This window comes from Petaurus breviceps, unplaced genomic scaffold (assembly GCF_028583685.1).
Source record: "Petaurus breviceps papuanus isolate PSGF00001 unplaced genomic scaffold, PetGlider_PUasm1.0 174, whole genome shotgun sequence".
Classification (NCBI taxonomy): domain Eukaryota; kingdom Metazoa; phylum Chordata; class Mammalia; order Diprotodontia; family Petauridae; genus Petaurus; species Petaurus breviceps.
Genome location: NW_027185761.1, coordinates 13,111,980 through 13,126,038, shown reverse-complemented (window position 1 = coordinate 13,126,038; position 14,059 = coordinate 13,111,980).

Below are 14,059 nucleotides of genomic sequence, written 5' to 3'. Positions count from 1 at the left end.
TGTCTCCCTGTGTGTCAGTGTTTGTTTCATGTTGTTGTTCCCCAGTTTTGTATGTCCCTGGGGAAGACTTTGTCCATTGAGCTCTTCTCGACAAAATGGAATCAGTGCACAAAACAAGTGGACAAAAGCCCATTACCATCTGACTCTAACCCATCTTTCCAGGCTGTTTACACGTCATTTTCCCTCACATACTCTAAGCTCCAACCAAACTGGCTTACTTTCCATTCTCTGCACATGGCTCTCCATCTGCCACCTTGGTGACTTTGTACAGACTCTCTCTCTTTCCTGGGCTTAGTGACCTCTTCCTCCTCTTGGAATCCCTACTTCCCTTCAAGGCTCAGCTTCAACACTATCTATATGATGTATTTGCTAACTCCCTCAGTTGGTACATCATCAAAGACAGTAGCATCTTTGACAGAAATCTCTGAACCCTCTTCAGTTTTCTCAAATGTGCCAGTATTGTGAGACCCTGGCATAGGAAACTCACAGCCAGAGTAAACACAGGAGGGAAAAAGGCCCCCAAATTCCAAACACATAGACAGAGGGCCAACATCTCACTGTGTCATCAGGGATGACAGAGATCACAATGTGGCATCTACTTCAGTGCCGAGTCTAGGCAACACAGTGGATAAAGCACAGGGTTTAGAGTTCAAAAAAGCAGAGTTCAAATCCAGTCTCACACACTTACCAGCTGTGTGACTCTGGGCAAATCAACTTAGCTTCTGTATGCCTCAGTTTCCTCATTGTAAAATGATTGTAATTGTAGCACCTACCTCCCAGAGTTGTGAGGCTCATATGAGATATTTGTAAAGTGCTATGCAAACCTTAAAGTACTGTGTAAATTCTATCATCGTCATCATTATTAGAAAAGGACATTTAATACTCCCTTAATGTGTCTGTCAATGGACAGTTTATTACCTTCTATGAGCATGAAAAGGTCTCGAGAGCTACGTTATCCTGAGCTTAAAGTATTGGAAGCCATGTCAAAAGCCTTAAATTAGTGATGAATTCTCCTTAAAATGCTCACACCTAACACATACCTACACACACACACACACACACACACACACACACACACACAAACACATTTCTTCCAAAGGAACAGGGTGATGAATAATGTGTCAGGAGGTCAAAGTTCTAATTTTAATTCCACTTAATCATAAAATGTTGCTCCTAGAAGGCAGGCACCTTGGAGAGCAGCAACCCTAAACTCCTCACTTTATATGTAAGAAAATTTGCATTTAAGGGACTTGCAGACCCAGCAGATGGGGTATGGGAAGAAACTCAACATAACTATGTGTAGGTGGGTCTGTTACTCCCATTCTCATAAAGTTAATGTGAGGATCAATTAATCAACTAACAATCATTTATTCAATCCCTATTATATGCCAGGTAATGTGCTAGACATTGGATATTCAAATACAAAAGTGAGATAGTTGTCTTCAGAGGGCTTACATCCTACTGGGAGACACAAAATACTGGCAGATAATGAATAAAAAAATTTATACAAGATAAATACCTAGTGATTGAGTTGGAGATAGACTGGGACACACAACTGTGGGAATCAGGAAAGGCTTCTTGAAGGAAGTGGGCCTTATGATCAACCTTGAAGTATGCTCCAGGTGCCAAGAGATGGTGGTAGAGATGGAGATCATTCCAGTCTTGGGGAACAACCTATGCAAAGACATGGAGGTGAAAGATAGGAGGTCATATGAGGGGAATAGTAAGGAGAGATAAGAGAAGATATTGCATATGGCGAAGTCTTGAAGAATATATGGTACCTCACAAATGTAGACTGTGTAGTACAGAAGGGAGAGTTCTGGCTTTAGAGTCAGATTCAAATCCCCAGCTCTGCTATTTATTTACTTCCTATGTGACCTTGAGGAAGCAAGTCATTTCAGTTTTTCTGGGTCTCAATTTCCTCATTGGACTAGATAGCTGCTATAGCCCTTTCTAGCCTTAAATTTACAATCCTATTTAAATTTAACACCCATTCAAATCATGGAAATTTCTATTTTGCATGGACTATTTTTAAAAAGAATATATTATATTTAACATGGTAGTATAAACATTACCCTAATTGTTTCTTTCCTCTTCTTATCTTCCTTGTACTCTGTTCTGGGTAATTTGTTCATGTTTCATTAACTCTTTTCTTTTAGGAATCTTGAGAATCAATCCCTTAACATCCTCAAAATTGTTACTTCCAGAAAAAAAGCTCTGGGTTTACTTGGTCTTAAAAAGTTGCTTTTCCTGTCTCTTTTCTTTCAGACTATTTCCACTTCCTCAAATAGTACACTGGGTACTATGATGTTAAAGCTCAAATTAGATGCCTCCACCATCTCTGATGGAGAAAATAATTTGCTATAGAAATCTTGACAGACACCAATTGTTGTACATTGTTAATGCTCTATAAATGTCCATTTAATGAATGAATCTATTCACTTCAGACATCTTTTACATTTTTCATGTTTGTTGTCTTCTTTCCAGTCTTGTACTTAAATGTTCTTAGAATGATCTAGATTGAGTCTCTCAAACTTTCTGGGATCAAGTTTTCCTACCACCTCCTTCCAGTTTTATGAAGAGATACAACCAATAACCTTCTCTCATTATCCTCTATAAGATTTGGGAAATGAATTCATATATTAAGACGGGATTGCAGAACAGTAGAGTTGAACTACCTCCATGGTCACTTAATCCAACAGAACCCCCACCACAATACACTTAAGAAATGACTTTCCACGAAGAGAGGACCCATAACATACTGAGATAACCTATTCTACTTTTCTTTAACTCTAATGGGTAAGAATGTTTTTTTCCCCTGAAATCAAGTCTAAATTTGTTTCTTTGAGATTTTTACTCATTGCTCTGGGCTTTGTCTTCTAAGAGTAAGTATAATTTTTTTTTTATCCCTTACAAATAATGAGCCTTTCAAATAATAATTGTGTGATCCTAGGCAAGATACTTAACCCCTCTCAGTCTCAGTTTCCTCATTTGTAAAATGAAAATAATAATAATTATTATTATAATACCTCATCGAGTTGTTGTGAAGATCAAATGGCAAAGTTTTCAAATCTTAAAAGGCTATGTGAATTATTATTTGAGTTAGTATCCAGTATCTAAACTAGCAAGGGACTGATCTGGAAGTAGCCACAGAGAGCAAAGTATACCTATTCCTCCTTGAGACCCAAGGTCTAGAGAGAAGGACTACCTAATATGGAGAGTGTGGCCAGGGCATAGTTTCTTCCAGAGAGAGTCACATTTCTATGAGCACAAAAGCAATGAAAAGATAGGGAAGTGAAGACATCTAGAATTATGGGAGTTTGTTAACAATACAAGATGATGATGGTGGTGGTGATGTGGTGGTGAAAGACATGTGTCCCATTCTCCCTATGCTGAATATCCCCATTTTCTTAAATGATTGCTCATACTGTATGAACAGAAGACCCATAATCATTCTGGTTATGCTCTCCTGGAACTTTTCTGATGTATCAGTATCTTTCAAAACTGGGATGCCCAGGACTGAAATAAATACTTCAGATATGGTCTGAGACCTTGGCAGAATTCAATGAGTCTATTGTCTCTTTATTACTAGAATCTATACTGCTCAAAACAACTCATTCTATTTAAGTTGTTGTTGTTTGGCTTCTATAATGTACTATTGTTCTATAACTATTGAATTATATTCCATATTCTATTAACTATCCTATAATATCATTGAATTTACAGTTTGCTTAAGAAAAAAACAACTCTGAGGTCTTTTTTTTTTTAAGTTCAAGGACATTCAATTTATTGCTATATGAAAGAAGACAGCTAAGCCAAGCAGGCCAGATGAAAGAAAAAACTAGAAGTAAAAATAAACTCAGTCCTAAATAATGGTGAGTATGACTGGAGACGGAAAGTGTACTTCTAAGCTGATTGTTGAGACTTGTTATGACTGACAAAAACAAGCAGATTTTGGATTCCATTTGAAAAGTGCAGCATTCATATACAATCTGAGGTTTTATATCCATATTGGCATTGGGATCTCAATGCCCTAGAACAGAGTCTTTCATAGAAACACATATTCCATTTTGATCATACATTCCATTGGTGACTTCCTTTCTACCATATTTCTTATCAATCATTAAAACAAAGGAATATATCTAATTATATAAATTTATATTTTACATTAAATTAATGTTGAATCAATTTTGTTTTAGATGTGGATCCTGAATCAGGTTTCATAATACCCACTGACATAACTGTAGACAGTCCAAAGTGTTGTTACAAAATCAAATCTGCAAACTTTTAACCTAAACTATGCCCAATATATAATTGCTGGTCCTGTTCTTCCTTTATTTTTTAAATTTTTTGGTCTTTATTAATCTGTTTGTTTACTTTTAGTTTACAAGATTCAATTCCATGATTCCTTGAGTTTCAAATTTTCTCCCCCTCCCACCCCCCCGCCCATGATGGCATACAATCAAGTATAGGATCTGCAAATACTTTCATATTAGACATTAGTCAGGGTATAAAGATGAATTGTATCAGATGGAATGAAAAATGGGAAAGAGAAAATAAAACCAAGCAAGAAAAAGAAAAGGATCCAGTAGTTTTCTTCAATCTAGATTCAAACTCAGTTCTTTCTAGTTCTTTCTCTGGATATAGACATCTCTTTCCATCATGAGTCTTTTGGGATTGACTTATAACACTGCATTGCTGAGATGAGTCCAGTCTATCAAAGTTGGTCAACACACATACATTGTGTCTGTAATTGTGTACAAACTTGCCCTGGCTCTACTCTTCTCACTCAGCATCAGTTCATATAAGCCTCTCCAGGTAGATACAAAGTTCTGCTCCTCATTTCTTAGAGCACAATAGTATTCCATTACATGCATATGCCACAACTTGTTCAGCCATTCCCCAATTGATGGGCACCCCCTTAATTTCCAATTCTTTGCCACCACAAAAAGAGCTGCTATAAATATTTTTGTACTTATGGGTCTTTCTCCCACTTCTATAATCTCTTTGGGATATAAGCCTAGAAGTGGTATTGCTGGGTCAAAGTGTATGAAATTATTTATAGCCCTTTGGACATAATTCCAGATTGTTCTCCAGAAAGGTTGGATCAGTTCACAACTCCACAAGCAATGCATTAGTGTTCCAATTTGCCCACATCCTCTCTAGCATTTGTCATTTTCCTGTTTTGTCATCTTAGCCAATCTGACTGGTGAGATGTGGTACCTCTGAGATCTTTTTTCAAACCATTTTTCTAATCATGATTTCTCTCTGGTACTCATGAAATTAAATTTTTGAATCCACATGTACAACTTTACATTTATAGCTAATCAATTTCACTTTTTAAATCTAGTCCAATGTTCTAACCTCTTCAGATCTTGTAAGGTCCCAATTCTGTCATCTAATGTGTTAGATATTCCTCTTGGTATGTGGTTAATTTTGTCCTTGGCAGTCATACTTCATGATAGAGACAAAATATTTACTTTCTGAAGTGATTTCTATAGTCTTTTGGCCTCATGATGATTACATTGCTTAACCTTAGGAAATAGAAATAGTCTATTGTAGTGTCCATTCTTTTATCTATTTCTCTTTTTATAGCATCAAAACTTATTTAAATAGTTCAGCTTGGAGTTATTGTAACTGTCTGTTATATTTTCTCATTTCTACTCTTCTAAATTGTTGGCAATTTTGATCTTTAATATGCCAATGATCCAATTGTAAATAGTTCAGAAATGGCTTCCACACTGATAACCAGTCACTTCCTATTTGTTAAGAAATAGTTTCATTTTAAAAAATAAAATTTGATATTCTCTGAAGCATTCCTGATTTTCCTCTTAAAGACATTATTCTTAACTTAGGAAGAGAAATACATGCCTACAGTCCTAACTGCTGGAGAGACCGAAACTGGTCAATGGCCCCCAGTCAATGGCCTCCATCCATACTGACAAAGGAGGAGAAAATTGGCCCAGATCATAAAAGAGCAGGTTAAAGCTTCTGTGCCGATTAGTATGAGCCCATGAGTGGCTGCTGTACTTCCAGCCTGAGTGAGATAGGAAGACCCAATCACTGAAGGAAGGGAGAAAAGGAAGGGGAAAGGGAAAGGAGAGGGAAGGGGAGGGGAGGGGAGAAGAGAATCCATAAGATGGGGATGTGAGACTTCTTTTTAGTCTATAAACCTTTGGTCTCTTTCATTTCTAAATCCTGAACTATTTGGGGCATGGTAGCATATGCCTGTACTCCCTGCTACTTGGGAAATCCAAAGGCTGGAGGATCACTAAATCCTATACTGTTTTGACCATAATGCCCTATGCTCACCTATAAGTCACCAAATTTTAAATTATATGTGTATATAATTTAAAGAGCCTCACTGAGGTTCTTCTAAATTTTAGTTTCTTCATCTGTAAAACTGGGATAATAATACCTACAGCTCCCCATCCACAAGGTTTTTGGGAGAATGTGAATTGTTTTGCATACCTTTGAGTGCTATATAAGTGCTACATAGTTACTATCAAAGTATATGAAAAATACTCAGAACACTTTAAAGGGCTATGTAAATGTCAGTTATGGCATTGTTAATCAGAGAGGCAATGTGGTATAGGTTGTGTTGGAGGCAGGGTGGGGAGGGAGATAGTTGTCTTCAAACATCCTTCTTTTCAGTTCCCAGTTTTTACTCCCCTCTTGCCTCTACCGATTTTCTAGATTTTTCCATCTCAGCTACAGGCTCACTCTGGAACTTTCTTTAGCAACTGAGGCCTCTTCACTCTGGAACAAGCACATTCCCATGTGAATTCTTACCCAGGAATATCCCTGCCATCTTCAGTCTCCCACTGGTGATTTCTTTCTGGGGTTTCCATTTTGTAGAGGAGTGCAGGCCAGTCAAACTTCATTCTTCCCCTGGCTCTGTTGCTGCCTTTCTGGAATTTGACACCATGTCCCCTCATAGATACCTTCTCTCCCCAGCCTGGCTCCCTGAGCCATTAGATCTGGCAATTCAGAGATCCAGAGAAGACAATTTCAATTGAGGTATAAAACCAGAAATCACATTGCCATGGTTTTAATACCCACACTGCTTTTTCCTGGCTATGTGTCATTGTGGATTATATTTGTGACCGCATCAGGAGTGTCATTATGCTATATTTCTAGGTCTCCTTGTTTCCCTTATTTGAAGGCAGAGAAGCTAGACAGCTAGGATAGAGTATGGATGCAAGTGGGACACCGGAAAGCCCAATACGTAAGTAGGAACCTTGCTGATTGTCAGAGAGAGCTAAGTATTACAGAATAGGCAAACTAGCTTGATTTCAGAGGAGTCCTGATTGACTCAAAGTGAGCCTAGAACCAGGAAGAAGCTGTATTTCTTTAGAAGAGGTTATGAAAGCAGAGAAGTTGGCTAACTTTTTTTTGTGTGAGATTAAGTCAAAAAGTCTAGGCTCAAGCCAGGACGAAATGTATACTTCTAATTACTTTACCCTGTGATATTCTTTCAGCATCTACACACTTTTCCTCTTGGTATGTAAACCTCTGATAACAATAGCTAACACTCATAGTGTACTCTTAAGGTTTGCAAAGTACATTACAAACCTTATCTCATGGAGCCCACACCACAAATCTGTGGACTACCTAATACCCACTCTATTATTCTTTCCATTTCATAGAAGAGGAAACTGAGATCCAAAGATTGAATCATTTAACTATGGTCAGGCATCTAGTAAGTTCCAGAGGCAGGATTTCTGCCTCAGAGGCCAGCATTCTACCCACAGCAGCAAGCTACCTGCATTTTTAATTTGGGAGGGTTTAGAGCTAGGAGTAAGGGGGGGGGGGGGGAGGATGCCATACTAGGGCAGTGGCAGAAGAAGGGGAATAGGTAATTAGGAATTGGGTGTGGCAGATCTCCAAAACCTGGGAGTCAAGAAACTCCCAGACTAGGAAAATCAGGAGGTTTACAGCCTCCTGCACAAGTTTAGAGATAATTCATGAAAGGAGAAAGCCCCTGAGGCCCAGGGAAAGGCACTTGGGACTGGTTCCAAAGGAGGAGATGAAATCTCAGGGAATATGACTGAGATAAGCTAGTCTGAAGGCCAAGGTCCAGATCCTCCCCCAAACCTTCATGGGGCAAAGAGAGAACCAGGTTCTTTCAGTGAGGCTCCAGAGGAGAGAACTGGGACCAAGTGGAGGGAAAGGATTCAGGAACTGGCTCAGTATGTGAATTCTAATGATTAGAACTGTCCAAATGGAACGGCTGCCTTATGAGGCTGTAAACCCTCAATTGGAAGGGGCCCAAGGGGTCACCTGGTCCAACCCACAACTGAATAGGAATCCTCTTTCCCAACAAGTGGCCAGGGAGCCTCTAGCTAACTGGGTGTGTGACCCCACAGAGTCAAGTAGCTCAGGAACCAGAACGAAAACGGGAGCTATAGGGCCTTTTTCTAGGGTTTAGAAATTAGGCGTTTAGAGATTCAGAGTCTAGGGATCATTTGTCTGCCCTTTGAGCTTAAAAACTGCCAGTGAAGCAGAATCTACTCCTTCTCAAGGCAGTTCATTCCACATTCAGAATACTGTCAGAAAGTTGGGGGTTTTTCTTCCCTTTCATCCCATGCTCCCAATTTCATTGACTGGAGCCACAACTCCCTCTGCCCCATGATGGCCCTGCGAATACTCCCACACAGGAGATGGGGGAATCCTCCCTAAGTCTTTTGTTTGTTTGTTTGTTTTGGAGAATGGAAGGCAGAGCAGTTGGGGTTAAGTGACTTGCCCAAGGTCACACAGCTAATAAGGGTCAAGTGTCTGAGGCTGGATTTGAACTCGGGTCCTCCTGACTCCAGGGCCAGCGCTCTATTCACTGCACCACCTAGCTGCCCCAATAAGTCTTTTCTTCTCCAGGTTTTCTCATCTCCTTCAGTTGGAGGCATGGCCAGTTCTATTACCATCTTGATCAGACCCTTTTAGACATATTCAGTTTTGACAATGTCCCTCCTAAATAAAAAAAATAAGTGCCCAGAACTACACTATGAGTCAGTCATCAAGAAAATGAATCCAAAACATCCTGGAAGATTTAACTTCAAGTTTAACTTTATGGGGGTAGAAGTGAGAGGACCAAATGTCAGGCCCTTTGTCAACAGCTCAGGGTGTTCAAGGAACAACCCCAAGGGAAGGATGTGGCAGCCAAGGACTGGTGTTGGGAGGGGGAAGCGCTGGGTCCCAAGGCCCAGTCCCAGCCTGAGTAAGGTCATAACTCAAAGGAGCAAGACAGATTTTTTCTCCCCACTTTATTTATTGCCTCTGTGTGCGTATGTGTGTGTGAGAGAGAGTCCTACCCTTTGAACTTCAAAGCATGCGGTTCAGCCTGATTGAGCCAAGGTGCGACAGCCTTGTCAGTCCATGGGTTTGCCCCCTTTCTTAGGCCTTGGCAAACACCCTCAGAGGCCTCTAAGGGGGCTATGGCTGGCTGACTGGCTGGCAGGCCTTCCGCAGAGCAGGGGGTGCCCAGTGTTCTCTGTGTCACTTGGCGTCCCTTGCTCAGAAGGCCTCTCCCTGGGAAGGCTCACAGACCTTGGACGAGACTTCTACCCAGATCTTTGAGTCTGAAAACTAAGTCCTGATCCCATGATTGCCGAATTCTCAGTCCTTAGGTTCATCATTCTTGGGCACTACTGCTACATAGACCCAGAGTCAAGGCATGGCCAGGCTAGAAACAGTCCTCCAGCTAGGGGGAACCTGTGCATTATTTTTCACATAGTACAGTGGAAAGAATATTCAACCTAAAGTTTTCTAGTGCACAGAGTGACCTGGCCAAGGCCATATCAACAAGAAGTGGGATTAAAAATTTAGAGTAGACGCATCCCTTGCCCTCATGGAGCTTGTGAACTAGACCAGGGATAAGACACCGACACAAACAACTCCAATGCACAATGCTACACAATAAGGTCCTGGTAGGAGGAGGCAGCGTAGCTTAAGATCATACACTTAGAATTAGAAGTGACCTTCTGCACAGTTTCTGCTTCTGACATATTGACCGTGAGATTCTCGGCTCTGCAACAAGCAATTTTCTAAGACTATAAACTGCAGAGTACTTGTTCACATGCTTTGACAGAGAAAGTTCCTTTACCCCCAAGTTCCCTTCATTAATGAAATCACAGATTGATTCTATGGCCGGGGCGATGGGGCTGGGGAGAGGAAATGGTGCAGAGTATCTTACATGGGAAAGATGACAGGAGATCTTAATAGAGTGGCCTCGCTGGTGCCCGTTCTCTAGATGGATAACCCCCAGGCAAGCCACTTTCTTTTCTGATCCTCAATTTTCACAGCTGTAAAAATTAAAGGTTATACTAAATGACCTTGGCAGTCCCTTCTAGCTATAAAGGTCTGTGTGGGGAATGGCAGCGCGTTTGTGGTAGGAAGAAGTTGGAGAGAAGGTTGGGTAGAGAGACTAACTAAGGCCAGACTGAGGGGCCTGAAAGGTCCAAGACAGGAGCTGCTGGCCTTGATAGTGGGGCTAGGACCGGGCCGGGAGGAGTGGAGGGTGAGCATCATAATGAATAGGTTCCTGAGTAGAAGAAATTTTCCTTTCCAAAACAATTGGTGGCTTAACAAAAGTTAAAGTTTTTTGTAACTCCTTTGTTGATATAATAATAATAATAATTACCTTTTATATAGCACTCACCACGTACCAGGCACTGTGCTAAGCAGTTTACAAATACTATCTTGTTTGATCCTCATAACAAGCCTGACAGGCAGGTGCTATTATTATCCCTATTTTATAGAGGAGGAAACTGAGGCAAACAGGCCTTAAGTGACTGACCTAGGGTTATACAAATCGTAAGTGTCAGGGGTCAGATCTGAATTCAGGTCTTCCTGCTTCCAGGTCTGGCACCCTATCCACTGTACCACCTAGACAGAAATAATCAGCAAGCCGTTATGGAGCTCTTACAGACTGAAGTGTCTTAGACTTGGGTTTTAAATAATAGGTCTGGATGCAACCAAAATAAAAGCAGCATTAACCAGAAGTCTGGATTCCTCTTTGGCAAGGTGTGATGCTTCTCTCATGGAGTCTCTGTGCAGAATATATGAGATAATCTATGTAAAGGTGCTTTGTACATTGTAAAGCAACTACATTTAAAGCTGGAAAAAGATCTAAGAGATTATTTAGCCTAACTACCTCACTTCACAGAGGAAAACACTGGGGTTCAGAAATAGGAAGGGATTTGTCCAAGGCTGGTGTTTACCTCAGTTTCCTCATCTGTAAAATGAGCTGGAGAAGGAAATGGCAGGCCATTCCAGTATTTTTGCCAAAAACCAACCAAACAAATGGGGTCATGAAGAGTTGGACATGACTGAAATGACGAAACAACATCAGAGTGAGAAACAGCAAAGGCAAGATGGCGACAGGAAGATCAACAGAGTCAAAACATCTGGCTTGAAATCCCAGGTCTGCCTTAGCCAACTGTGTGACCTTGGGAAAGTCCCTTCATCCTTCCAAGCTTCAATTTCCTCAAGCTGTCAAATAAAGTGGCTAGACTGGATTATTCTAGGGACCCTTCCAGCTTTAAGAATCTATGGATTAATGGATTTGGAGCTCTCCAAAGCCAGTGCTTTCCCGAAAAACAAGCACCATCTAGTGTAGGGGATTATTACAAGCACCATTAAGAAGTGCCCTGGGGGAGAAGAGCAAAGGGAGGTCCAGAGTCACAGGGGAACACAAATGTTGTTCCATATTATTCATAAGCCTAGGATGTGAAATAGACATGGTTTGTCCTACCTTCCCATTCAGGCCAACTTGACTACGGGCATTGAAAAAATTAAATATAATTATAGTGTTAGAACTTTAGGATCTAAGAACAAAGGATCCTAAGGGTGATCGATAAGAAATAATTTGTTGCTTAAAACAAAAAAAGAACCTTAAAACACAGAACATTAGAGATGGAAAGGCCCATTAGGGATCCCCCCCCCCCATTAGATTGCTAGTTTCTCAAGGGCAGAGACTCTCCTTCACCTTTCTTGGTATCTATGCTCACCTAGCACAATGCCTTACACATAGTAGGCATTTAATAAACTGACCCCTTAGTTTACAAATGAGAAAATTGAGGCCCACAGAAGTGACTTGTCCAAGGCCATTTCATGGTAGAAGAAGAGTTAAGAAAGAGATTTCCTGACTCCAGAACTTCTAACTCTTCCTGCTGAACCACACTGCCTCCCCCTACAACCCCCCTCCACACATTTTTCATAGTTTTAAAATGGTAAAGGGAGGAAGGAAGGAAAGGCACCAAAAAAGATAGATGTGTTAGTTCCTTCACATATTTTGTTTGTATTTTTCATCCTCATTCCTGAGGGTTGGGGAAGGGGGTGGGAGTGACAAATGTATTCCCACCCCATTCCAAGCAACCTCCAATGAGTTGTCCTATAGCACGGAACATTTTATACTTGCAGAGAGGGGAGCTTGTTGTGGCCTAGACTAACAGACCCATTTGGGAATGCATGCTGTCTGCTGGGAATGATTTGGGGGCCATAAATTTTCGACTGCAAAGCAGTAGGCAGAGCTTTCCGAACATTGAAAAGTTTGGACTTGTCTGAAGGGGAACAGTTTCACTGAAGTAATGCACAGTTCCAACTATTTGTTATTACAAAAGTTGATTTTCCCCCCTTAAGGTGGAATCCTTGTCAAATGTTCTACTTTGCTCTAACTTGTTTCATTTTGCATGAAACAAAAATAAAAATAGCCACCTCGGTGTGTGTAGCCCTGTGATTGATTTCCTTTTCCTCCTCCAGGTTCTGAGGAAGAACAAATCTCCTGTTTATGACATAGAGTCTTCTAGTCAGGGAATGTTAAGCATGTTAAGAACATGTGAGGTCATTCATCCAACTCTTTGTTTTATGGGGGAGACTGAGGCTGCAGAGGAGAAAGAACTTAGCCCAAGTAAGATAGCTATTTGGGGATGGCTCCAGTCCTCCCTCTCAGGCTTGCTGACTCTCAGATCAGTGCTTTTCCCTCTGATCCACTCTAGAGAATGCCTCCGGTCCAAGTCTCATTAAATGAGACTCATGGAGTTTAGAACTGGAAGAGAGCCCTTGAGATCGTTCAGTCCAACCATAGCATTCACAGATAAAGGAACCGAGTACTAGAGATGGTAAATGTTGCTGCCGAGGTCAGACAAGTCACATCGAGGGAGGGTCTAAACTCAGGGCCACTGAATCCAATTCTAATATGCTTTCCGAAATGGTGGCATGCTGTCCATCTTTATGCTCTTTCACAACTGTTGAATGCTGGGATGGGGTTAGAGTTGATCCCTCACTCTCCTAGCATAGTAAACTTTTTTTCATACTGCTGAGCATAAGTTAATAAAGTGAAATGTTTGTAGAAGGAATGTTTATGCTACTTCTGTTGTCCCCAAGTACTTAAAAAGTACTTATGTCTATGAAAATAATTAATGTTAACTATAAATCAGTCTTGTCTAATTATTAAAGTAGGTCCTCTAACACAAAGATGTCTACAGTAGGGAACCAAATAAAAACATAATTGGTTAATGTTGAACCAAATAAATAAAAATACAACACAACATAAATAATGTTAATTTGTGGGTTTCTAAGTCAATGAGCAATCAGAAGGGATTTTTTTTTTTCTATTTTCTATCCTTTTCTATTTCTACTTCTGTTCTAAGGGACTCCATAGGCAACACTTTGGACTTTGAAGTAATCAAAATGAACTTATTTAAGTTTGTTCTGTTATTCAATAACCAATTAATGTACCAAGAGGACCTGTCTGAGGGCAGAGAAATGACTAAGACATTAGCTCATTTGCATGTAGCTTCTTAGAATTTGAAATCCTTTATACAGAGAGCCAACCTGTGGTGCTATGCAGTACTCCCACCTAAGGGGACAGTTGTCAGTACAATAACAAAACATTCTCCCAGCACCCTTGTGAGTTAAAGAACTTGTTATCGCTTCCTCAATTTGAAATCAGAAGAGGAGCAGATTTACCACACTTGAGTGAGGTAAAGATCAGAAGGGAATCAGCTAGCAGAGAAAAGGTTTCCAACTGGTACAGTATGCTCCTGAAGGATCCAAGAACATC